Consider the following 26,057-nt stretch of genomic DNA (forward strand, 5'->3'; position numbering starts at 1 on the left):
AACTGCGAGATAATGAACGTCTATTGTCTTCAGCATCTAAATTTGTGGTAATTTGTTACACGGCAATATAAAACAAATACATTTTTTTAAGCAGTGAGAAGAGTCCAGGAGGAGAAAAGACTGTCCACATTAAGCCTGGCCCTGTGACTTTTAAGGCTACAGTGCTGCTGGTGGCGTTTGCCATTTTTCTTACTAAGATAAAAAAGTGAATTAAGATGAAAGAAATGCAAGAGTAATGCTTATAAATACTAAGAACAGCAGCATCTTGCCTAGCTCATACCTACGCCTACATGCACACAAGCAGTGCACATCCTATAGTTTCTAGAATGCTTTGCACTGTTTAATGATCCTGGGCAGACATTTGCTAACTACCCTGTAGGCATATTTTTACCAACTCGATTGGGAAAGCGGGTGACTGCCACAGTAGCTCGGGGGTTGTGTCAGAAACTCTCAGCATGTAAGTTGTTTCTACCAACACTGTTGGGGCAGGAGACAGACGGATATTAGTGAAGGGGTGGATTTCATTGCCACCTTCTAAAAGCAGCTTTTTCTCTCACCTCAGACCTTCTAGTTCTGGTTCTAGAACTAAGTTCTAATCGAGCACCCCAAATTAAACTCTAATAGAGAAATCCTTTCAGATTATGGCTCCCTAAAGGGATCTAAGCCTGGGGTCTCTCATCATACATTCATTTAATCAACATTTAATGAGCTTCTACTCTGCGTTAGCACTGCTGATACAGCAATGGATAAAACTTATAAAATCCCAAAAGACATAGAGCCTACAGGATAATGGGGGATACAGAGAAGGCAATGGTCAATTTAAATACATTATAGGGAAAGTAAAAATGCTCTCTGAGCACAAAAGAGGGACACCTCACCCATCAAAGAGGTTCTAGAAAGAAACCCCAAACATCACAAGTAAAGATGAAAAGGAATTGACATAGCAGACTTCTTTAAACAGAAAGAATATGTGCCAATGCCCAGAGGTGAGTTTCAGGGAGCAGCAGAACTGAAGCATGGGATTTATGGGTGAGTAATAATAATTATAAGGTACAGCATTTATCCAGCATATACTGGGTCAGTGCAGTATTAAATGGATGGTATGCATTATCTCATTTGATCCTCAATCCCTCTGATTAGGCAACTGAGGCAGAGAGAAGTTAAATTCTTTGCTCATAGTCATGACACTGGTTAACTGGGAAGCCAGGAATTAATGCCTAGCCAACTGACCCCTAAGCCCACACTATAATGGCCCAGTCTAAACTCAAAAAAATACACCAGATGGTGGGATCAGCCCTCTACCCTTCACCAATAGAAACACCAACTAAACCTATGGGTACAAATCCACCAAGGTTCTACAACTCCCTGTTCTCAGACATTCTGACCAGTCCTCGAGTTCTCTTACCAAAAACAGAGAGGAATAATTAGGTCTCCTCCAGTTATTGGGTCCCAGGTTAGCATGTCAGTTTTCCAGATTAAGTTTCTGCCCTTCTAGGCTTCCTGGAAATCATAATCTTGTCTCTGAGTTCAGTCTTCTTGCCTAGATTCTCCTATCAGACCTCAGACACCATATTCTGCCTCCTTTTTTTGAACTTCTTTATATTTTGTTCCCATGGGCATCCTCAAATTGTTTTGGGGTCTCTATGCTTCTGTCTGGTTTCTACAGTCTAGTCATCTTCAGTTTAGCCTGAATACAAGAGATTTCTGAATGAATATCTTTGTCACATAGAGGTGACTGTGATCTTTCCTAGGCATAGCATTGTGGCTAACTGTTCCGGTTTCAAAACCCCTTTTGATCTCAATTTCTTGGAAACCACGGTACATCCCAGTGCTCCTTCCATGTTAGCTCCTAGCGTTAGTACTCAAATCCTGTTACTTTGTTTTTCAAACTATTTTGGAAAGAGGTAGAATATAATTTTTCACCTCTCTAGATTATTCAAAAATATCTTGTCCTCTTCCGTAACAAGAACAAATTAATTAAAGTGATTTCTTCTAAGTAAATCAGAAATTTCTTGAGAATAAATCTATAATCATCATAGAGCTACCAGAATAAATAACTCAATGTGTCACCAAATTTTAAAACAAAAGTTTTCATTATATAGTTTTACATATTTAAATTAAAATAATTTGTATATACATACACATTAATTGCACATTCATATTTATATATTAGGATGTAGTAGTATTTTCCAATCCAACAGATTTCTAAGCTGTGTCTAAAGCATACCTTTCTCTCTTTTGGTTTCAGTTAATTTCATCAATGTCTTAGAGTTTAGGAGCTCTTCTATTTAGCAGGCCATGAATATCTTCTAGTGCACCATTGCTTCTTAGAGTATCCTGCAACCTTTTAGAGGGTCTAGGTCTTCATGCCAGAGGTTTCTTTGTTTATTTGCCTATCCACTCATGAACAGTTTAACATCTATAAACATGCTTATAAATGGCTACTGAAAGAGTCATTTTAAAAGAATAAATTAACTGCTGAGTAAATGACTCCCACAATTTTCTATATTTTGGGATATATTGCTACCTTTTGTTCCAACTGTGCTTGAAATTTTTAAATGTAGCTGTATGTTCTATGAACATATAGCTTTATTTATTATAAATATGTTTTGTACAAGTTATGAAGACTAATTTACAAAGATAAATGTTACTTAATAATTCATATATCTGCCCACCAAATAAACTTTTTCCATTCCTGAAAGAGTTATTATTTGACAGTTCTGACCAGCAAGTCTGTATTCCTTTTCAGTTGGAAATTGCTTGAACATGACTTCAATGCCTAAGTATCAATTTCCTCCTGGACTCCTTGCTATCTAATATCTCAAACTAATTTCTTTAAGACCACCAGTGACCTTTCCTGCAATTTAAAGTTTAGTTTTCTTTGTTCTATATTTTGAGACTCTCTGCAGCCTTTCATATGATGGGACATCATATTCTCAATTACATTCTTTCTAGTTTTAGTAGCATCAATTATACCCTGGTACAACTGTTGTACAAACACACTCACATACACACTCAGTTTCTATAAGTCTGTATCTCTTCATATCCTTCAATTATCTGTGTGTTACAAATGACCATTAGGATACCATATTTTTTATTATTCTGTGCATAACTCAAAGGGCACAATCTGTTATCTTACTTAAATACTTACATAATTAGTTATAGGGTTACACACATATTAGTGGGAAGGAGGCTGCAGAGATGGGCAAGTATTTTATTTATGCTCTAAGAAAGTCCACTCAAATTTTATTTCTATGATTAACATTTAGTAGCATCTCAGAACTTTGTTGTTCCCAGGTGTAAGTACACCTTTTGCAATCTTCTGTTTACTCACAACATTTATTTACTTGACCATATTTATCTAGCTGATCTCCTTACTCCAGACACTGGAGATTCAGTGGTGATTTAGAATAGATTCTGGTCATTACTTTCATAAAGATTACAGTCCCATGGGAAGACTAGCATTAACAATTTAATCAACCAAGAAAGCCTATAACGGAAACTTTTGAAAGTGTTAAATACTGTGTTAAGAACCTGTAATAGGGATATCTGGCCTCATCAGGGAGGTCAAGGAGGAATTCCTTAAGGCTGTGCTTCTTTAACTGAGAACTGAATAATAAATTTGAAGTAAACATGTGAAAAATGTTCAGAGGAACCTGCTAGCCAGACAAAATGGCATAAACTAAGGCTCAGTGGTGGAACTGAAGAAGAAATTGTAAGAGAGATGAAAAGAAAGGAAATGTTGCTGGAACACACAGACCATCATTCTGGGCTTTAAGAAGCATACTAGATTTGTTATTATCCTATAAGTAATGGAAGGCCACTGAAGAGTTTTAGGTCACAAGGGAATGGAAGCGAGGTTATGGGGAAGAGAGGGGAAAGGTGTGTCATGTTCAGATTTGTATCTCCTGCATAGAGGTTTCAGAGGATTTTCTACCCTCAGCACCATCTTTTCCTTCCTAGTCTGAAGTTTTAATAGTCTAGATTTAGTTATCATCCTTCTTCAAAGGCTTTTTGATTCTGAGTCTCCTTTGTTTGTTCTTCCTCCTCTTCAGCAGTTTTAAATAGTGGAGTTCCCTAAGGCTTCTTGATAACCAATACCTACGTGTCTTATTTGCTCTTTAGTGGACATCTCAAGCATAGCATGCCTAAACTACACACACACAAAAATAACCTATTTTCCTTCCTTCCTTCCTTCCTTCCTTCCTTCCTTCCTTCCTTCCTTCCTTCCTTCCTTCCTTCCTCCCTCCCTCCCTCCCTCCCTCCCTCCCTCCCTCCCTCCCTCTCTTCCTTCCTTCCTTCCTTCCTTCCTTCCTTCCTTCCTTCCTTCCTTCCTTCCTTCCTTCCTTCCTTCCTTCTCCCAGGCAGCCAGACATTCATTCAGCAAACTGCTGCTGAACACTTTTCTAGGCCATAGGTATTCAGAAAAGAATTAGGGAGAATCTTTGGCCTCAAGAGAGTAAAATACCCTCTATGATTTGTTACTACAACCCTGTCTGTGAATTTTTTTTCTACTTTCCCCCAAATATTTCCCTTTCTATATCTCCACCTCCCTAATGCCTCACAGTTTATCCTATTTTCTACACTCAGGACCATGTTCTCTTTCTCTTGCACACTCTTATGCAAGATTGCTCTGAAAGTTAATATTAAAGATACAGGCAAGTGGGAAGCGATTCCCTTCCAAGTAGATGGGCAACTGTCTTGCCTCTTCTGTCTTGCCTTTTCTGTCCTATTGCCTGTTGTGCTCTGCTATGACACACATTTTCTTGATGCAACACCACCACCATGCTTATGTAACTTCACCACCTATCAGAGTGCATAACGCTATAGATGGGAGAGGTCATACATAAAGCCTAATCCGTTTTGCCCTCTTTGGATACCACGTAAATATATTGGAATTTCACCATGAGGAAATAAGTGAATAAACTTAGAATAAATTTCTGGGAGACAGCTTAAGAGACAGTTGTGAAACTGGCTAGTGTTAATGCTCTGTTCCCATGCTGAGGACCTCTTTCCATCTTCCCCCATTTATTTGTGTTCAGTATAAATCACATGCCACTTGAGAAAATTTTATACCAAGAAAAGAATGACACAATGCTTATTATTTTCTTTTAAAATAATTATTTAATATATAACTTTTATATAATGTTCAGATAACTTAAAAAATGAGTGCAATGAATTGAGTTATTCTGTAAGAAGGGGAGTTCCTTTCCCTGGATCTTCCCACTGACCTCAGCCCAATAGTAAAGCATTTGGTCATTCAGCATCATACAGTTCCTATCCTTAGTTCATGTTTGCTTAAGTTCATAAATAGTGAATAAATACTGATTTCAGAAACTCTTTCCCAAACTCTGGTATTCCTCTCAATTATGTCACGTGTGACCCACTTTTATATTCTTGAGTAATTAATCACCCCGTCTAATATTATCCATTATGTAAAATAAATTAATAGATTGATATACCTAGTAAAGTTAGTGGAAACTAATGAAGTGGAATGTCTTGACCATTCCTGTTCGTTTGATATATCAGACTGCTTTAAATAGTCCCAAATAATCCTGCTTCTTATCTCTTTTAGGAAGCATTCTTCATTTTCTCAAAACCACAGTGATCCATCTCATCACAACCCTTCTAGAGTATTTAAAATTTGAATAACCTAATTTAAACATCCAGCCAAGGATTAAAGTTATGTAGTTATGACAGTTGTCCTTACTGGTTATTTACAACTAGAATCTGTTCTGATACTTTGGTGCAAATTTTTAGCTCTTCCTCACTCCTGCCTTTGCTTATGATAAGAAACTTGACCTTAACCGAACACACTGTGCTTTCTCTTCTCATTTTGACTTTATTCTTAATGAGGTCCCTCTATCTGAAATATACTTCGCCCAACTGTACTTGAAAAGGTCTCTAATTTTCCAAAACTTAGCTAAGTGACCGCTTATTTTTAAAGATTTTCCAGATTTTTACACATAGAATAAATCACTCCTTGTGTGTGTCCCCTGAGCACTCTGTGCATATCTCTAATGTAAAACTTATCACAATGGATTGTAATTATTTATTTCCAACTTTGTGTCGACCACTAGACCATGAACCCCTGGAGAGCAGCGGTGGTGCTCTATTCACTGCTGGCATGCCATAAGTGCTCGGTAATTGAGTGGCTCAACTCTAAATAATTTGTAGAATGAGTCAGAACACTTAAAAGTGAAGGGAAAATACCTTAGGGGAATGAATAGATTTTTAAAAAATGTTTTACACATTCATTAATGCTTTGATTCTACAAGATTATAAACCATGGATAAAAATAACCTAACTTAAACATTGCATTTTTTATGCTTTTCTATTTGTATCTCTCTTGAGGTAATATTAGGTACATGTTAGATGCTTCATTAAAACAAAAGAAACAAGCGACATACACACACACACACACGCACACACACACAAATATAGGGTGAGAGAGGGACTGAGAGAGAGAAAAAGAGAGAGACAAAGAGATTTTTAAAATAAAGACATATTTTGCCTCTAATGAGTAGGTTAAGAATACAGGATGTCATGAGTAAAGAAGAATTGACAAACTTTAACTCAATTCTATACCACTTCATCACCAATATGAGACAATGGACTGTTGAAAAGCAGAGATTGTTGATCTCTACATATATCAGACAAATAAAACTTTTATAACTCCAGGTTTGAAACTCTCTTTGACATCCGAATAATCATAGAATAAAAAGTAGCGAAGTAACATAGAGTGAAAGATAAAAGGTAAAGCTATAAGACTTTCTATTTTATTATGTACTTACATTAGTATATATATATGATATCCCATATTATATCATTTAGAATTGGGAAAAGTTCCTAAAATTTATTTAATTCATTTTTTTACATCTTACAATCGTTAAAATTAAAACATCAGAAATTTTATATGCAGTAAATGATTAACCCATGTCTACTGATAAAATCTACAATCAGCATCTAGTTTCAAAAGTAATTAGCATGATTTGTTCCCAAAATTGTGTGTTTGTACTGTACCAGAGTTTTCATGTTAGTGAATAGCAATTTTTAATGAAACTCCTGAATGAACTGAAAGAAACACCCACACAATACTAAGTAAGTCAGTAACAATGAAAATACTAAAGAGAGGCAATACTAATTGAACATTTACTATATGCAAGGCATCGTTCTCCATGCTTATAAGATCAGTTCATGAAATTTTCACAACAACCTTATGAGGTAGCATCTTTTACTTCCCCCTCCCCCCCCACTTTTTTTTTATTATGAAGGCATGAAGCCTGAAAAGGGTGGAACAAGAAGCGGGGACCAGACTACCTGAATATAATTTGCACACAATTATTGCATATTCTTCCATGCAACAAGTGCATGCAAACAAACAAGAAAGTGTCTTTAAAAGCAACTGCTCTTTTCTTGCTCTGCTGAGCAAAACTGTTTTCTAGCCTGATCATAGCCTCTTCTGTACTTTGAACTGAGAAAAGTTGCTGGAACTTAACTTTACACCTTGCCTCTCATCACAGTAAATTGTGTCTTTTTTCCCCCATATTATTGATTTTACTCAGCTCAATGTTTTATCTGACTGACTGCAGTATCAATATGTATACCCAGTTTTAGGAAAAATACATTTTCCACATTGACCCAAATGTTAGGGTATATCCTTGAGAGTTTTATGGTATGCTATGGCACACAGGTAGAGAGCCACTTACTTGTGAAAATTTACCTAGACAACCTGTATGTTATGCTCAGTTCCATGCCCCTGAGACCAGTACCAAGCACCAAACAACTAACTCTCTGCTTTTGGCAGAATTTAGCATTAAAAAGTACTGTTGTCAGTTTATATTTTCTCATCAAAAATACTATTAAAATTAATTCGTTGATATAAGTAGTTACAAATAGCTAAATTCAAGGCCCAGTTCCTTGTAAAACTCCTTGGAAAAACATCTACTGCTTAATAGCTCTAGATTATATTTTCATTTTATGCAGTTCTAATGTGAACAAGCTTCTCTGTCTCTGACTCTGAAAGAAGCAGAAAAGTCTTTATAATATATTAACCCCTGAAAAGGGCACATTCCTTTGTCATAGCTTCAGAGGCAGAGAGAGAAAGCAGATAAAAAATCACATTCATACTTTCAATTATTGAATTCTAATTTTATTCTCTCATTCTGCATACTTCAAATGGGCATTACTAAAGGGACTAAGTTCACGGGTATTGTTTTATTATTATGCAATAGTACAAGAGTAAAATATTTTGAGCCAAATCAAGTGTGTTCAGCTAACTTTTGTTGTACAATTTATACGTATGTTCACTAGATAGATTCTTCAGTGGCTAATTAAATGATACTATCTAAAAATGGTTTATCTTCAACTGATAGGTTCTATGTACAGATTGATTTTCTCTGAGGAGGTTGTATTTTAGGCTTTTTATTTCTTTTAAGTCACTGAGTATGTGTAAATAAGTTCAATAGGGAATAAATATCACTTTTAGTGCCATTGTCCTAGGAACTACCTTTACTGTCTACCAAGATACTGAAAAAAATTGGCCTTAAAAGGTAGATTATCTCCAGTTTGCTTGTTCAAACACAAACTACTATCATTTGTGAGATATTAAGGTTTTTAATTAAAATAAAAAAATTCTTCATTTTTTTATTCTTTTGCTTAAACTTTAAAGAACCTTATCCAAAGTCAAACAACTGTAAATTTGGCATACTATTACCAGCAAATAATTGATTGTAAAATAGACAATAAAAATAAAGCTAGCTTGCTTCAACATACATTATAAATACAAGATAACTTTGTCCACAAATGCTTGATACTGTTTTTGGGATCCACCACAAACTATTTTATTCTTACAATATTTCAGTGACCACATGCAGAATCAAGTATGAGTTATAAAATATTTGACAGGCTTTTCACAAAACCCAAATATAATGTAAAAATCTATTTTGGATTAAAACATACCTGAGAACTTAGAGACACACAGAAACACTAGAAATGCAAATGAGTTTGTCCTTTAACTCATGTTTCCTATTTCCCATAAAGCTTTTGGTTTTAATTAGCCACACCTTAAAAATATATTCTACATTTGTAGTAATGTAAAGATGAGAATTTTTCAGATAGAAAAAAAATAATATATGCAAGAACAAGAATTGTTTTTCATTGTTCAGTTATAAATGCCAAGTACCTAGAAGAGTGCCTGGCATGGAGTAGATACTCAAGAAAAGTGACTGATTAGATAATCAGCTGTATTAAGGGAGGGAGGGAGAGAGAAAGAGAAAGAAAGTAAGAGAGAGAAATTGATTGATTTGGGGCACTGAAATTTGTAAACCTGTTTCTGGGTCCTAGATCCTCTGTTTACTGACTTACTGACTGGGTGATCTTTGGAAACAAGTTACAAATTATCAGTTTCTGTTTCCTTAGTTGCATAATATCAATTATTTTATCGCATACTAATTGTTAAGAATTAAATATATATGTAAAAATGTTGATAAAAAGACCTTTTAAACTTTAAAATACATAAAACATTACATTTATGTACCTAAAATATACACCTAAATATCCAGACATTCACACAGTAAGTCCAAGTTGTCCAAGATGACATCATAGTTACTATATTTTTTGTCTTAAGCAAAAAGTTGGCCTGGAATGCCCAGAATTTCACACTGTCAAGACAAGCATAGAATTCATGATCATTCAAGTGCTTGAACTGAGAAACTAAAAAACAAGCAGTATCGTGCATTCAATCACTACAAGAAACTAATAAAGGGGCTTACATTAAACTGAAATCTAGAAAAATATTAAAACATACAAAAAGTATTATTTTGCAATAGGTAAAAACATAATTTGAGAAGTAATTTTCAAAAGAAAAAATGTATCACTCCCAGTGTATGGAGTATGCAGAGAACTTCAGAAGAGTTAATAAGAATCTTTTCATGGCTATTTTTTTCCATCTCTTCTTAATATTGGTTACATAAATCAGACAAAGAACATATGTATTTAAAAGGAAGCAGATAACACAGTAGTACATGTAACATCACACACCATTTGTTTATGTCACTCTGTACTGAGAAGCCTTCCTAGGGACTTTGTGGCATAGGAATTTGCTATGATCCCATTGATGTCCTCTCTTACATTAAAAATAATAACAAAAAAACTTCCTGTGAAATGAATGAAGTCCATTAGCTAGGTAGCTCATATCCTGTGTACTTGCATTGCATAAAGTTGTCCAAAGGAAAAGGAGGAGATAAGCACTAAACACACTGCAATCACCATCAACATAGTGCATTTGTGACTAGCAAGGCTAATACTGAAAGAATGAATCATACACAGAAAAAAATACATTTAAATGTCTAGATCATTCACTAGCTGAATAAGATTTTCTTCATTGTTGACAGAATGATATAAATAGATTTTTAGAGAATTAATTATTGGGAGACAAATGCTTTTCCCTTAGTTAAGTTTAATCACCTGTGAAAATGACACAGTCAATACCACTGGGTTTTTCAACTCCACTTTAGAGTACTTAGGGAAAGAAAAAAAAAAAATCATTTCAAAGCAGTGACTCATTACGCTTTCAAGCTCACATTATCAAAACTTTTAGATTTCACTTTAAATTTTGAAATTCACAGAATATACCAACTTAAATTTTCCTGATTAAAAAGTTAACTCTAGATGTGTATTGGAAGCTTTTTGAGGTTTTGTTGATTATATATGGTTGTGGCTGAGACATTAAGTTCACTTGTTTAGATTTCATTAATACACATCTGACACTTTCTATAAACTTAGTTTTGTTCAGACCTGAATTGACGAAAGGAGACAATTCAAACAACAGTAATGTCTAGAGCTGCCAAATAGGACTGGGCTAGCAGAAGATACAGAGTGTGACATAGCTGAGAAACCCCTGCTGTCTTACAGCTCAACTTGAGAATCTCCAAATCCTGATTTTTAATTATCAAAATTACTAGTTTGCAAAGGCAGAAATATTCTATGTTAAAGGCAGAGTAAAAATAAATCTAAAAAGCATAAGCACATCAACGCTGGATGAACAAGCCATTATTCAAAAGTTTTATTACCCTAGGAGGAATGGAGATGCTATTAAAATAAAAGAGCATGTTAAATAAAATAACAGCTAATTATACTTTTCTGTGGCTTTATTTCATAAATAAATGCATTCAACTTTAAAATAACAACCGTGTGCTACTTTCAACCATAATAATAGACAACATTTGAGGGGATACGAATATTTTTGAATTCTTCATTCGTTAGCATGTGAACATTCTCAGTCAATTGAAAGCTTTTAGTGTAGTGACTTTTCAGGTTCTCTGTCACATTCAATCACCTATCCATAGTAATTCAACAGCTCTAAATATATTCGTTTTGCTACAATATAACAAGATCCTCAGGCATAAATGTTACTACTGACAAATGATTAAAGAATATAAAGTACACTTTTAGGATTTAAATATTTTCTGGCTACCTAAAAGATAGTATTTTATTTTGCACTAAAAAGCATAACAAAAATGCAATAAAAGATTTTAATATCCCTTAATTCCAGAAAGAAACCCTTACACACATTCTTAAAATTTTTCATTATTATTATATCCTTAGATTTAAATGGTAAATATGAATGTAAAGTCTTACAACTTTATTTCAGAAGCCAGAGCCTTTGCTCACTTGGTAAATTTTGTTTTCCCTCTATAAATGCAACTTTGCAAAACTGTCCCAAAGAACTGCCATTTAACAATTAGAAACTTTGACTCATTTTAAGTCTACAGCAACACTACTTGGTTGACCATTTCTACCACTATTCTTTAATACTAATAGAAAAATATAGAGAAATGATGCAGAATGATATACATGCACATATACAGCTTTAAAAACACATCCAAAATTGTGGTCTTATAATTGCAGTTACTTTCCTTTTTCTGAAGCAAAGCTAAATTTACCTGCCATTCATTTTCTGCTGCAAATTAGTTTGTCAGGTACACGTTAGCAAGCTCTTTCTTCAATTCATTTTGCTAACTCCATAGTCCTTTAAATAATGATAAACATTCCTGAATAAAAGCTTACCAGATAGTAATCCTCTTTGACCCTTATACCACTTCGTCTGTAAGACACATCTACCTTTATTTTAAAAGAGAAGGTAAAACGGAAGAAGCCCTTACCAGAGACAGAGAAAACAATTCGTTCAGCTAGATCCAACAGTGCTCTGTGCAGCCTGGCAGCATGAGTGATCCTTGGGCCTCACACAAAAGCGAGATAATTGGCTCTCAATGAAGAGATGTAAACATCCATCATAATGGCACTGTGCTGAAACTGAACGCCACCTCAGCTGTTCTATGTACTCCGACTGGAAGATGATGTCACAAACATCAACTGGGTGTACTCTCATTGGCTTCTGTTACCTGGAATCATATCTTAACCCTAAACTGTCAGCTGCAAATTAAAATGCTCATTTCTAACTATAATTTCTGCCTTTAAAAGGAGAGTGAAAGTAATGTTGAGCTCCTGGGGGATCACAAACTGAAAATACTGCCCTATAAATATGATAAGACTGATTTACCTAATTAATTAATCAGAATTAGTGAAAATGTTATTTTTCAAATGTGTTTTGTTAAGTAACAGTGTTTACAAAAGGTATTTGACAGAATGGATATTAAAGGACAAGATGTATGTAATCATAGCATCTGGAATTTTAAATTTTGTAATTACTTTGCATTGATTTTACAGTACTAGCCCCTGAGATTTAAGAAACTCAAATTGAGAAAAATTATAATATAGTCAATTGTAAAGTTTAGTCAATTTTTTCAGAGCAGCCATTTATGTTTTTAAATCTTCTAATAAAAACACAAAAATGTAAATACATTTTATTCTCTGAGTATTAAACACTATCTGCAAAGTATTGTATAATAAACCTTAAAGTATGAGATATTAAAAGCACAACATCACTAACATAATAATGTTAACTATTGATTTTTACAAAGAGTAATTTATAAGTCACTGGAACTTCAGACAATTCCATTTCAGTAACTGAAAGCTACTCTATGAGATAGTGCTGTTCTCTTTGAGCACACACGGGGTATAATTATCTATCTCTTACCTTCTACCTGACAAAAGCCCCAGATTTCTCCCTAGGCTTAAATTCAGTGGGAGAGGAGGATAATGGGCTAAGCTGGTTGCAGCAGCTTGCTGCCAGAGGGACAAAACTACAACCACCTTGAAATATACCCAAGCTTTCCCCACTGAAAGGAGCTGTCAATCGCATAACTGTGAGATGCAAGAATTACCAGAGCTATTCAGTGACCAGTTCCTTCTAAATCTAGCCCAGCCATATCCCAGGGCAAGCCCTTTGAAAGCTGTGCAGCTCAGCATGCAAACAGAACAAGCACCTGGAGAAAGAGCAAGGATTTTCACTTCAACCACCCCAACTTTAGGGCAAGGAAAGCCACCAACAGTGCGCTTGCATGCCTTTATGTTATTTCATTTATTTCTGAATAATGGATTCAGGGCAAATACTGGTTGCATTCCCTCCGCATTTCCAATGACAGAAAATTATTTTTATTCAATGGCCTCAATGAGAGTTCAAAAAGTTGATAATATAAGAAAATACACTTTCATATGTTCATATTTCTTCCCAAGTTCCGACTTTTATGATAGTCAGTTTATTTGATTACTTTGAGTAGCAAGCTAGCACGTGACGTGGGAGCAAGAGTTCTAGACTAGGGTTGAAATGATTTAGGCTCCAGTTCTTGCACCACCACTTACTATCTGTAAAAACTCTGGTAACGTAACATCTTTTATATATAGACTGAGAATGGTAATGCTACATACAGCAAAATAATAATAATAGATATAGGGATCAGATGAGACAATTCATAGAAGCTTGCTATATAAAATAAAACATATTACATAAACATAAGATATAATTAATATTATTGCTGTTATAAAAGCAATCAAATGTGTGCACTATAAAGACACATGGAAGACTTAAAATTTAAAGGTACTTTAGTGCCTTCAAAATAATGTTATAAATATCTTAAACCCTTAAAATTTCAACTCGAAAATAATGTTGCACATTAACTTGATTTATAATACTGACACTGACTCAATGTTTTTTTTTTTGTTTTTTTTTTTTTTTTTTTTTTTTTTTTTTTTTTTTTTTTAAGTTTTTAACCCTCCCAGAATAATTTGGAATTTAATCATATTAGTCGAGTGCAAGATTCTAGACTCAAGAAGACTATTTGTCAAAATGTACTTTGGGCCAACGTGAAAGACACTGTTCATTTAATTCTGCCTAAAAACATGGCAGTTTAGATGAAAATGTGTATAAAAAAAGATTCATTGCCATGCAAAGTGATATAACATTGAATTACAGATCAGAAAGATGAATTTGGACAATGTGAATGTCAACTGTATTTCTGGTAGACGAATGATAAAGCTGAGATATTATAATTGCTAAGAGGATATGGCAAGCAGAAAAAAAATTACACAATAAAATATAATCCTATATTGCATACATAATATAAAATTTTAATGGTATAAATTTTTAATGGCAGAGATAGAAAGCTAGCAAATTAGATCATATCCTGTTGCATGTAGAAAACATGCTGATATATAGATATATATATTCAGTTAATTTTTAAAGACAAATGTATTTTCTGGTGATTTTAGTGCACACAAATCATAACCTCTCTTATTTGTTTTGCATTTGTTTGGGTGACTGAATGCCACATAAAATGTCCCCAGAGAAATACAGCAATATAAAGATTGGGAAACTTAAATACTCCTAGTGCTCTGCAGGCATTTTTGTTTGTTTATTTATTTATTTATCTGTCAATTTCCACAGGTACCAATGTTTAGGCATTTTGTATCAATAACCCACATCTTACACAAAATTTGTTTATAAGTGAATAAGGTACTTAGTAAAGAATGCTGGTTATTGCTGGGCGCGGTGGCTCACGCCTGTAATCCCAGCACTTTGGGAGGCCGAGGCGGGTGGATCACGAAGTCAGGAGATCGAGACCATCCTGCCTAACATGGTGAAACCCCGTCTTTACTAAAAATACAAAAAAAAAAAAAAAAATGCTGGTTATTGTTATTAAAATATGTCAATGAGATTTTTTAAGAATATAGATTTCAATGTTTAAATATTATACAAGATGGAGTCTCTAATCAATTATTTAGTAAAATTTTAAGGAAATACACTTACTACATATGAAAATAATTTCATATTTAAAATTTGAGTTGTTTAGAAACTAATAAAATTATTGGTTTATACTTTAACTCCTAGGAAAATTGATAAGGAAAAAAGATAATGTACTAGAAATACTTCATATTAATGTTGGACTAGAATAATGAATGAATCTTTATCGCATATATTAATGTCAATTTCAAGTTTTGTTTTTATTTATTAGGACAAAATTTATATTTTAGTTTTAAATAATTACATCTATACACCCAGGAATGTTTCAGATAAATATAGGATATAATAGTTCATATATGAATATCAGTTCTATTACTCCAAAGTATGTTTTATACATAAGGACAGAAAAATTTATATACATATATTCTCTTACAGTGGGGAGAAATCATTAGAAAGTAATAATTAGTGGAATTTATAACACTTTTTTGTGATTCTTTAGTGGTGTTTCTTTTGGAAGAGTAGAGATACTAAATTTCAAGACCTTTCAGTAATTTTCAGAATGTCCTTTGGAAAAAAGTCTGATGATACTTGAACATCAGTCTGCATATGTATCTGGGTTACAGTCAAAAATAAGATAGTGTGTATGTGATGTGAATGTTGATAATAAGACATGTAACGATTTTCTACTATACTAAAATAATATTTTTAAGAAATGTAACCTGATTACAAAATGTAAAAAAAAAAAATTCTAAATATAAAAATGTTAAAACATTAAGAAACTACAAGAAAAAATAAAAGGATGGTGTCACTTTTTGAATGTTCTATTTAATATACACATGTAGAAAAGTAAAATGCTGCATATAGCTCTAATTTCATAAAGGAATAGTAACAAACACTGCATTTGAGAATGAATTTACCAACATTCTCATTATTTATTACATTACCCCAAATAAAATGGCCAGCTAGCATTTGTGAGTTCAGAGAATATAAAATATTTTAACTTTAATAGTGTGTAAAAGTTTAATATGGGGGGAAAAACACTCTATAGACATCAATTTAAGCTTCATTCTCAGTAAATGTATATTAGTAATTTTTGTTGTTGTTGTTGTTGTTGTTGTTTTGTTTTTTTGTTTTTTTGTTTTTGTTTTTTGAGACGAAGTCTCGTTCTGTTGCCCAGGCTGGTGTGCAGTTGTGTGATCTCGGCTCACTGCAAGCTCCGCCTCCTGGGTTCATGCCATTCTCCTGCCTCAGCCTCCCGGGTATCTGGACCACTCGCCACCACATCCGGCTAATTTTTTGTATTTTTAGTGCAGATGGGGTTTCACCATGTTAGCCAGGATGGTCTCGATCTCCTGACCTCATGATGTGCCCGCCTCGGCCTCCCAAAGTGCTGGGATCACAGGAGTGAACTACCATGCCCGGTGTAGTAAATGTTTTCTAATATGAATAAATTGAATCAATAAAATTATTTTGACAAATCAAGTTGAAGATGTTTTGTAGATTAAGCCAAGTACATCACAATTTTATTGTGGTACTTACATACTACTATATATTTCCCAGGAGCTGAAATCATTGCAATATTTAATTGCCTGACAATTATTTCTGTTACATCAATTTTGTGGTTAAACTAATTATTTATATTATCAAAACAAATCAGCACTAGAGTCTAATTAAACTAGAGAAACCATCCTCCAATGTTTCCCAACCTACATATTAATAGGGTTTAGTTTATTACTAACTTCAGAAGGAATGAACATGTCCTACAGGTGATAATTTGATAGGCAGAACTTAAGAATTTAAATAAGTTAAAAAATGTTGTGAATATTATTATCTCCTCTTGAGCAGTTGAGCATATATAGGATTTTACTACATCTTGCAAGATTGACTGACCTACTACCTAGTTATCCACAAGATGGCAGCTCGATTTATATGGCCACCAACAACTAATACACTGGTTTATCCTTTTACATTTAACAAAACATAATATGTAAAGCATATAGGTGACTTTTGTGAATGAATGATCACAATTAGGTAATTTTTCAGTTTATAAAGAATAAGCCATGAAAGATGGATATCTATTAAAATCTATTGAAAAGCAGGAGATTTAAAAAGTTCCTGCAGCAATTATTGAAAAAGGCAGAACTTTAAAACACTGAATTTTTACTAACACAAATTCCAACGTGTCATCCCAAATTTATTTCGGAGGTTAGTCTATTTATAATAAATTGCTTTTATTTTGTTTCTACAAAGTCTTATGTTGCTTTTAAAAAATGCAAAGTTAGTCTTCAAAATAACTATGACTACGTAGCAATAACTCACTGTTACAATAAGAGAGATCTAGGAATTGTATTTTCCATCTGGCAAATTCTAGATATAACTAAACCTCATAAGAATATCTATTTATTGGCTTCACTTGAATTCCTTTTCTATACTTAGTCATCTGCACTCTCATTTTTTTTCTCTATGTCTGCCTTAAATCTATTATGTGGCAGCTTCAGTATATTACCTTTATTTCTGTTTTCTGTGCAGATAAAAATTCTGAAAATACTTAGAATTATTAGGCCATATCACCTTTCTTTTCTGAGATTGGATAGCCCCAAGACATTTAACTATGTTTATGTGTCAGTAAATTTTACTCTGGAGAAAGAGAAAATGATTTAGTAAGGATGAAGAAAAGTTTTCCTGCTTCTATGTTAAAGAAATACCAATTCTTAGACATGAAAGTAAGAAGCTATTTCTGTTTTAGTGATTCAGCTTCTTGTTTTTAAATGCAAAGCGAAAACATTATCTTATTAAAGAGACCCCAATTTAACATAAACGTGAGTTTATTTGACTAGGTTTCCTTTGAATGTCATGGTTAACCTTTGTAAAAAATCTAGAGATCAATGAATAGAAGGATTTATTTTTTACCCTGTTCTCTGAACGACGGTGTCTTGTGTTTTCATATTGCTCCTTAACTAAGGACACTTTACTTGCTTTCTTATAAATATATTTTGCTTCATTCTTAATATAAAATCTTACAACTCTATTTGGCACTTTTTTTCATTCACCTCACTTTTCTTGCCTTTTGTCTTATGTAACCCAAATTAGATCAAATCAAGAATGACTGACTCCATCTTGACAAGTTTGGAACAACATTAGTCTCATAGAAACTTAAAATTGAATTCAGATCTTGATGAGGAGCATATGAACGCAACCACTTTGTGTTATACCAAAACGGGGGTTATTCATATAAAATCTGCTGTGCTCAAAACATTGCTTCAGACATGTGAATGTTTACACATGAACGAGAGTGAAAACCAACTGAAATACTAATGATTGTGTGTTATTTCACCTTACTATACCTTTGCAGTAGAATAGTCTTCAAATCCTTCAAATACGCGTTACCATATGGAGAAATGGTATTATTATAATTGTAAAGGAAAAGAAAAAAACATCATCATCATCATCATCATCATCATCATCATCATCATCACCACCACCACCAGTTGTTTGCTGACTTGGTGCTAGGCACTGTGCTCAACATTTTTAACTGGTTACTTAATTCATTTTGTTTTATTTAGTTTGCAACAAATCTATAAGATAAGTTAATGTTAAGATTTTCAAAAGAGCTCTTAAGTACTACAAGCCAGTATTTTCCAACCATATCCGCGTATTTGAATCTCAACTTGAAATTGAAATGTCAAAATACAGGGCCCCATCCAACTACCTGAAACAAAATATTTGAGAATGGGATGTAGGTGAGACTTTTCTATGTTACTCTCCACATGACTTTCTCTGTGGCCAGGTTTAAAAATCACTTCCCAAATCCTCAGGTATGTGAGCCACATGTTTTGATGTGCAACACCAGATTTCACTAAAATAAGTAAATGTGTTCTAAAAAATCTGAAATGAAAACTGTAAAGAAAGTAAAGCACAGTTTTTATGTAAAACAATAGGTCGTAAGGTACATGGAGAAAAATCCAGATTACTCCATCTCACTCAGGTAAAGAGATGGGTGTCAGTGGCATGGTAAGTTCGAGCAAAAACAGTAGATGGAGTCTAATCTTGCAGGAATTCAGTAGGGACAGAGAAAAATAACATGACTAGTAGGAGGGAAACTATATGAACAGGCGCTGATTGAACATGCAGACTGCCCAGTAACATTAGGTTCTAGTACTAGGGAGTCCTATGAAAGCCAGGATATCTACAGTTACAGTTCATCAGCCCCCATGTGAGTGAAGACTCCTCCTGCACACAAGCTAGCACAAGTAATGCCTTTTCTTAACGCAAAACATTATTGAGACTCACCCTAAATGTTCTATACTCTTCTTTTCAAAGACCTAGGATGCATACAAATCCACTGACTCAGAGGATGGTACCTAAATGAATGGTGGTTATGTGGAATGAAAAGGTCACAGCATCTGTATTTGGGTAGGGATGGACCCTGTGAAAACCAACTCTATGACAAGAATAACAGATGAATGCTTCTAAAGAACTCTATGATTCCATAGAATTCTATTCATAAACCAAGCTTTGTCTGCCCTCTGCATTCGCTTTACGTTTCAATTGTACTTGTTCAAATATATACCAGCACTGATATTTCCAGAATTAGTCATTAAGCATCATCTGTAATAAAATATAATACATTTCTGAAGGTGTAAATGAGAATACTGTCCTTGTTATACTCTTTATAATCAAGTACATGTATCTATTAATCTGTAGATATAATTAAATAAATCTTATAAAAAGGTTTTAAATAATCGACAATTAGACAGAAACCAGTTATAGAAATCCTAAAGAATTCTAAGAGTTGCTTTCAATGTCTGGTGCTATACGTGTAACAGGTAGAGTAAGTTTATTTCTCCTTACATTTGAGGATGTTGCAATATATTTATTTTAAAATCAATTGTTTTATTATTGTTTCATGAGAATCTGTCAACAGCAGCTGTAATTCAACTGTTCATTTAAATCTTACATTATTTCAGCTTTTTTTTCAGGACTTCCTTGTTTTCAGCAATATAGGGCTATGATAACTTTCTGTAAATTTGTTATTTTGTCAAACTTTGTTAAATAATCCTCCTTTTGATTTTGTGTAACTTTTTGCTAATTTTGCTATTAGCTGATATTAGGTAATGCGTCTTCCACTACACTTTACCTGCAACAATTCAGTAACAGTGTACTCCTACAACCGTAGGTCACCAAAACAGAAAATGCCTGGATGCTCCTTTAGCCATTTTTTAAGTGGTTAAATTATAGTCACCCTTTCTGAACACTGTAGCCAGGCAACATAAATTAATGATCTTAGACCAGATCTTGATTGACTGTTGTCCAGGAACACATTTTTCACCTTAATACATGAATTCAGCAAAAGTAAATGATTACTCTAATGGCTATGGGAACCTTATGAATTGCCAAGACAAATAACAAGTAGGTACAACTGAAGCCTCTGTGAAATCACTGGCATATTTATCTTTCATCTCTGTCACTCCATGTTTGAAACTGTAGACTTGGAAAATACACTAGCTCTTTCCAGGTTAGATCAGAAAAAAAAAAAAAAAAAATCACTAAGTGGACACTGTGCAAATGTAGGAGATAACAAGAAATTGCTTTCTTCTGCCAGAGGCTATCTGCTCCTTGTATATCTGAAGGTCAAAGTCGTTTGTAGCCTAGACGGAAGATGTTCCTATCTTTTCACCACTCTTGCATTCAAAATCAATTTATATAATGCTGGTTGAAAACAAATGGCCACACATACATCACACTTTTTTTAACTATAGACCTTACTGGAATACACAGTCTGACCTATAGGTACTGTATAACCTTCAGGTGCCTGACCAGGCTCCCAAATGCTCCCCAAATTCCACATCTCAGGATGAGCCAACTGTGGCTCTTGGGACTTTCTGATGTAGAGAGTGGAAGTGGGCTTAGAGTTCATCCTCTTTGTGAAAGGAACTACCCACTTCACCAGGCCTGCTAAATTCTTCTCATGCTCAAACAACTTACTCCTTCCTAAATACTGTCCCTAATATAGAGGCGTCTTTCACTGATTTTAAATTACTCTATTTAAAACCTATATGGTCCTCTGTTTAGTCTTGCTCTGTATAAAAACTGCCTCATGTTGCATTTCATACAAAATATGCTTACAGACCTTAAAATTAAAATCATGATATTGGACAAAAAAAAAAATTCCTTCTTGAGATTCCAGGGACCTCTCTCACAGGATACTTATGGTATTGCTTCACCAGTCAAAAACCTCTGTGGCTGGCAACATTTTCTGCCTGAGTATTGCCTGTGCCTGCTGGATTCATTCTGCCCACTTGACTTGGCAGGCTGCACTCAGCTCATACTAACAGCCTGAATCTCGCACCTGCCAAGGGCAAGCCAGATGCAGAGCGGCAAGGCGTGTATGTACAAGTGATGCGGGGTCTGGCCACTGCATACAGCCAGGCACATCAGCTACTGTGGCAGGGTGAGCAGCTCCACACACCGGCACATGTGCCAGTTCCATGCAAGGCTGTGGCTGGACCAGAGGTATTTACTGCGTAAAACTTCTGCTACAGGCACTCACATCTGGATGAGGGGAGCACGGTGGTGCCCAGAAGCCTGGAGATGCAAGGAACCACAGAGCCACAAAGAGGGTGTTACAGGCCTGACTAGGAGAGCCCCCAGGTCTGGACTCTGAGAAGGGCCGCAGCTCTTCTCTCCTTCTCGTCGCCTGCAATGTGGTGAGTGAGAGGGTGTATTTCAGCACTGTTTGTGTCACAGCAATTTCAGTCCCACCATTTGGTGGGTCACGAGTTCTTGTCCTGTGTCCAGGAAGAATGAGATACAAGGACAACTGCAGAGTGAGCAATGCAGAGAGGAGTTTCATTGAACGACACAACAGCTCTCAGGAGACCCACAATGGGTACCTCCTTTCTGTGGGCAGATCAGTCCAATGAGTTGAGGAGACCTGAAGTGGGTACCTCCTTTCTGCAGCTGGTAGTCCCCACATCTGTCTGAAGCTGGCTAAGTCTGGATTTTTCATGAGTTCAGAAGGGAGGAAGTGCGTCCTGATTGGTTCATGGGCAGCCATGGGTTGGGCCCAGGAAAATCACAAGTTCTCACTCTGAGCCACGACTCCCCTTGGAATGAGCAGCCTGCTCCCAGGCTTCTGGCTGTCCCTGGCTTGAAGGTGGGGTTTCACTGGGGACCCACCCCTTTCATCCCAGGAGCCTGTCTACTTCCTGTCGCAATCAACATGCCATCTATAGCACCCAGGTTGTTTGTGTGGAGGGCTGCAAATAGGCCCACGCTGAGCCACCTTCGGCATCCACTGGTAACATCACTCCCTAAGCTAGTTGCTGCGTAATGTCCAGAGGGGGCCAAGGCAGCAGGGAGCTGGCATGTCAGCGCCTTGCCGAGCTTGCTCACACCCAGCTGGGTTGCAGCAGCACTGGGAATCCGCCTCAACTTTGCTCCGAAATAGGAGCAATCGCCAGGAGCGAGGAGGAGCAGAAACAGGCACTTCCCACCCTGCGGGGACAGGGGGGCTTCCCAGGCCCCAGGAGCACAAGGATGTCCCGATTCGGAGCTAGGGCTGGGCCTGGGAGCGTGGGGCTCCCACACTACCAACTCAGTAGGGGGCAGGCCTCTCACCTTTTTAGGCTGCCCCAGTCATGCCTCCTCCGCTGCAGCCAGTGTCCCCGCATTGGCTGCCCCAAATTGGCCACCACCACCATCACCTCTACCATGATTCTTTCCACAAAGGAAACAAAGTCATTTTTCTGCTATGTATAATTACTAGAGTTAATCTATTACTGGAAGGACACATATTTCTACATTGATGAAACCTATGGAGGCCCTAGCAGAATGAAATAAAAAGACTTGAGATTAAGGGGCATTGTTAAAAAATTTTAAATTACTGGGGATAAAGAGAAGATCCTGCAAGTCTAATGTGAAAAAACAAAACAAAAACGAATCATAAAAATGTTCAGCAGTCAGACCATCACCATTTGCATGTCAGCAAATGGAGGGTGAAGGTATATAGTTTTGTTACTATATTGAAACGGTAGGAGAGACCAAGGACAAAAATACAACATTTGGGATTTTTAAAGATAACTGAGGAATTAAATGTATGGTTTCATATGCTTTTCATATATTCAACAGATACTACATAGAATGCTTGAGGTTAAACCTTGATCCTCTGTTTGCTGAGAAATTACTTAACATTTAGGTGAGTGAATAGTTCTGCTCTCTTCTTCACCAAAATATAGAAATTCTATGACATGCAACGTACAAGGCAGCTAGCATGTAGTAAATGGTCAAGAGATATTAGCTGTAATTTATATTATATTTATATCTATTTCCATATAAATCAGTTATGCAACTCAGGGTAATTCACTTAGCAACTCAGAGAAACAGATTTGCCTCTAGTATCATGACTATTCTAAAACTCAAATTTATTATTGGATTTCTGAATTATAAATGAGTGAATTTAGGTAAAGCAGCTTCAGTATCACAAGATCCTTTCCATAGTTTTCATAACTCAGCACCCTGACTAGTAACATACTAGCCCCATATCATAAAGCATACAACACTAGATATGGAATGTCTTATTTTGTTGAAGGTTCTGAATAAAGCCCAGATTATCTACTATAAAAAACTTCTTTTTTTTCCTTTTTTTTTGAACAACTCTATTACAATTACAACACCTGTAATTCAAGAAAAAAAGTTGTTGAATGTGTTGAGAAAAAGCTAACCAATTCCAATGTAGGCATTTTTCTATTCATTAGCATTATTTTACTACATAGATACATAATTAACAGATAAATAGGGTTTATTGCATTAGGGTACATTAAAGTTAAATCTGCTCAAAAAATGGAAGGACAAGTTGGAGTACCAAATAAAAATTTATATCAAATACTTATTAATATGTTTGCAGAGAATTAGGTGGTAAGAGAATTAAAAATACAAAGACAAAAGAGAAACATACTCTTGTAAAAACGCTTGTTGTCCACAGCTGACTCCCACGCACCTTTTATTGTTTCAACCCCTTGCTCCCACTGAAAGTAAGCATGTATGTGTCCCTTAAAGTACTGTCTTAATTCTCAACTAGTTTCTCAGTTTACCCTGTTTAATGGCTATGTGGTTACTTAGGACCTTTTAAAATTAGAAAATGATGCAGACACAGCCACACCCTGATAGCCAGAAATGGCCAGAAACCTACTACCTTTTATTTTTGAATTTATCAAAGTTGACATTGAATAATTTACAATGCGCTAAATTCCTAATAGAAAGAAACCTTCAAATCAAATTATTTGCATAGTAAGGTGTGTTTCCATAGGAAATGAAGCAGAGTTAGTTATTATCTGCACATACCTTCTCTAGAATCGCTCCATTATTAGAACTGGATCAGAGAATAGAGTGTAAGTCAGAGATTATTCTGTTCAATTATTGACTCTGTATTTTATGCACCATGACAAAGAGCAAGTTATTTACATTCCCTGAACAATGTTGCCTAACTTGTGATCTTTCTCAAAGGCTTCTTGAAGTTATTAAAAACTGTGTCTGAGAGAAGCAGCATCTGAAAACATTTGTGGGGCAGTTATCAGTACTTGTTTAGCACTATCTTGTGCAGAGTAGTAGCTCATTAAACATGTGTTGAATAGATTTGACATTTTAAGAATTGGTGAACCTCTGCAGTAGAACATATTTAAAAACCCAAATTGCATCAACTTCACTTCTATTCATTCAATAGACAAAAATTGAAGACCTTATATAATGCCAGTCATTGCATTAATTGCTATGCTACAAACACGAATACAATTCATACTTTAGTTTCAAGGAATTCTTAGGCAAGGGAGAGCTTGAAACCTTAAATAAAATACACCAGACCAAATTTCTTACTCGTCTGTTAACATAAACATAAGTTTACCTAGAAGGCTGAAATGTCAAATATTTATGTTCCTCACTTGAATAAGCAAAAAAAGATCAGCAAACTATTAGAAGCAATTTCCTGAGAAAAGTAACTTTTAAGATATATAATAATGTCATGACTGATTCAGACCAATATTTTGCAACCCGTGTATCCATAGTACTCTATTGATTTTCAATATGCACAACCAAGACCAAGAGGCATATCAAGGCACTCAAGTACCTTCTGAATCATCTTGAATTGATTAGGTGTAATAGAGTTCATGATTAATTGAGAGCATACCAGAAGTCTGTTGTACCTTAGGGTTTCACTCTGCCTTGCAAGGAAGTAAGAATCACAGTGAAGGGGAAGTAAGAATCACATTACAGAATGTAAATGAAGGAAACTCTTAACATCCCTCCCCCACCACATCCAGCCTTGTTTAAAATCCTTCAGAAGTTCTTGTTTTTCTAAGGAGGAAGGCAATCCCTTTAACCCATTTATGCCTGAGGTTGCAATTTTTTGAATGTTTGCAATCAGACCTTGGCGATGGCATTGAGCGGTAGGATATAAATAACTTCCACATGCTTAGCATTCCAATATTAGAACAGTAGGCATAAATTTAATATAGTTTACAATGTCCTGTATGATGATCACAATCACTCTAGCCTTACCTTCCACTATCCTTCTCATCTCATTGTTGTTTTTTTCTGTTCTCCATCACAAATGACAAGTTTCAGTCCCATTTCTTCCATAATTTATTTTGCTACAGAGCATGTTTATATATCCAGACAGTTGTTTCTACCTGGAATGCTTTCTACCCATTTTTCCTTTCATATTACTCCTTATTCTAACATGTCAAACCATTTGAATCTATAAATCACTCACAATCATATTGCATCTTTCAGCCACAGGTTCTTTGCATATGCTTTCTATTCTAAATAGTCTTCTATGCATGCCATCTTTCTCTTTATCTAGGTGTCTCTACTCATCCCAGATCAGCTATCCCTTTTCAAAAAAGTTATTCTTGCCTAACTT

The 26,057-nt window shown here is 35.2% G+C and overlaps 1 protein-coding gene across 2 annotated transcripts in view; it reads right to left on the minus strand.

Annotated features, from left to right (window-relative positions):
* The window catches only part of MGAT4C (MGAT4 family member C), a 900,286-nt gene that overhangs the window by 276,637 nt on the left and 597,592 nt on the right, over positions 1-26,057 (minus strand). Inside the window, exon 1 of one of the 2 annotated variants that reach the window (XM_030939720.1) lies at positions 12,165-12,238. The exons of the other annotated variant lie outside the window; for it this stretch is intronic. The gene's annotated coding sequence lies outside the window, so the exon portion shown is untranslated. Of the gene's footprint in view, positions 1-12,164; positions 12,239-26,057 lie in introns of those variants that run through there. 2 annotated transcript variants of the gene reach the window in all.

This window comes from Rhinopithecus roxellana, chromosome 10 (assembly GCF_007565055.1).
Source record: "Rhinopithecus roxellana isolate Shanxi Qingling chromosome 10, ASM756505v1, whole genome shotgun sequence".
Lineage (NCBI taxonomy): Eukaryota > Metazoa > Chordata > Mammalia > Primates > Cercopithecidae > Rhinopithecus > Rhinopithecus roxellana.